Genomic DNA, 2466 nt, shown 5'->3' on the forward strand with positions numbered 1-2466 from the left:
ACATAAAAAAGAAAAGGCACCTTAGACACTTTCTCGTTGCCAAGATACAATGCCCAACACCCACAACTTAGAGATCTATTTGAGTTCTCATTTTTAGCCCACAGTTGAGTGATGTCAAAGCCAGGAAGAAACCACTCCTGTCACAGCAGCCAGTGGGCAGAGGGGAATGGAAAGGTGCCCTCAACCTACTTCTGCTGACCAGGCCTCGCCCTCTGCAAGCCCTGCCTGAGCACGAGGATCCTAAAGGACATCCAAGACCTAAAAATGATGACATAATTATGTAACCCAAAATAGTGCATCAAGAGGCTGTGACACAGAAGAAAGAACATGTCTTAATATGAGGCTTTAGATGGTAACTGCTTTCCCTTCTGTGGATAGGTGATTCTAGTCTCTGTTTATTCATGTGTAAAGAACGAATGAATGACAGCATTGTCACCTATGTCCTAAACTTGGAAAGGACCCTAGCAGGTAGGAAAGTGCTGTCATTTAAATCTAAAATAGACCCCAAAATTTTTCTGCATGTGGAAGGTTGCAGCCAACTAGTAGGTAGAGCCTGGCTGGAGTTGGGCACCAGGGGTGTGACCTGAGAGGGCATGAGTTCGCATCCAGATCCTCCCATCTCCTTCTGTTTCCTCGATGCTGCAGATTGAGCATCCTTCGTCCCACCATGCCCTTTTTTCTGGGCCATTTCTAACAGGCAACCAGCAGTTACTGTAAGCCAAAAAAAGATCTCCTTCCTTAAATTGCAAGGGCCAGGCACTGGGCTTCACTGATGGTGATGTGACTCTTATAAATAAATAGCAGTCCTGAAAAGCTAGATCCAAGTCCTGACCTCCAATGCCAGGGGGAATGTGAGGTAATTTCAAAACAATATCTTTGCAGATTAAGAATCCTAAGTAGGGTGATCCTGATTAGTGGTAGGCTCTAAATACATTGAACTATCCTCATAAGTAAGAGACAAGTTGAAGCACAGAGATACTTCAGTAGGCTGTTTTATGTTGTTATAGTGAAGCTGGGAAATTTATAATGAAAAGAGGTTCATTTAGCTCACACCTTTGGAGGCTACAAGTCCAAGATTGTGTAGTCCACATGGCTCAGCCTCTGATAAAAGAGCCACTGACTTGGTCATAACACAGCAGATGATATCATGATAGGAGGGCATGTTTGTGTGAGAAAAATCACACGGAAAGACAAGAAGCCAGTGAGGAACTTGGGATCCAAATTTGTTCTTTTAGACTTTTTTTTTTTTGTAATAGGGATCAAACTCAGGACCTTGCACTAGCCAAGCAGATGTTTCAGCCTCTGAGCTATCTCTCCAGCCCCCAAGTTTGCTCTTTTATAACAATTCACTCTAACAAAAAATGCATGAATCCCATCTGGGGTTACATCCTAAATAACCTAATGTTTTCCTCAAGGTCTCAGCTCTTACAAGTTCTACTACCTCTCAGTACTCCCGCAAGTTCTACTACCTCTCAGTACTCCCGTATTAAGACTCCAGCACTTGAGTGTTTGGGCAATAGACTGAACTACAATGAAGCCATACCTATCTTAACAGAAACAGAAAAAGGCCATGTAAAGATGGAGGCAGATGGTGAGCTCCTCCAGCTAAAGAACACACAGCCTAGGAGAAAAGCATGGAATACTCCTTCAGAATCTTTAGAAAGAAATCATCCTGAAAACATCTTCATTTTGAGGTCCTGGCCTCCAGAACTATAAGATCATAAGTTTCTCCTGTTTTAAGCCACCTACTTTGGAAACACTTTTGTTGGAGGGAGGCATGTTCCATGGTCTCATATAAAGAAAGAATGCACCTGACAGACACCTATGAAAAGAAAAACAGAAAGGAAAAAGTAGTATAACCATTTTGAGCATGTTGTTAAGACACATGCTTTTAGTTAAAAGTAACAAAATCAACTCAGGATTCATAAAAAACCTACTGTGAAGAATGAGCAGAAGTCTTAAAGGATAAAAGGGTATCGAAGATTTAGAAGAGTTCAACAATTCAAAAAATTAGGATTCACATTCCTTTAAAGGCTTTTCATGAGAGCGCAGGCCCGGCGAGTGAGTGAGACGACCCGGGCCGCGGGATCCTGAACAGACCCGGAGAGTAGGCCCGGTAGTGAGTGAGATGACCCAGGCTGCGGGAAACTGAAAAGACCCAGAGTGCAGGCCCGGCGAGTGAGTGAGAGGACTGGGGGTCCTTCGGATCCTGAATAGACCCAGAGCGCAGGCCCTATGAGTGAGTGAGACGACCCAGGGCCCTGCAGGATCCTGAACAGACCTAGAGCGCAGGCCAGGCGAGTGAGTGAGACGACCCAGGCCGCGGGAAGAGTGAGTGAGACGACCCAGGGCCCTGCAGGATCCTGAACAGACCTAGAGCGCAGGCTGGGCGAGTGAGTGAGACGACCCAGGCCGCGGGAAGAGTGAGTGAGACGACCCAGGGCCCTGCAGGATCCTGAACAGACC

This window comes from Octodon degus, unplaced genomic scaffold (assembly GCF_000260255.1).
Source record: "Octodon degus isolate 3935 unplaced genomic scaffold, OctDeg1.0 scaffold00102, whole genome shotgun sequence".
NCBI classification, from domain to species: domain Eukaryota; kingdom Metazoa; phylum Chordata; class Mammalia; order Rodentia; family Octodontidae; genus Octodon; species Octodon degus.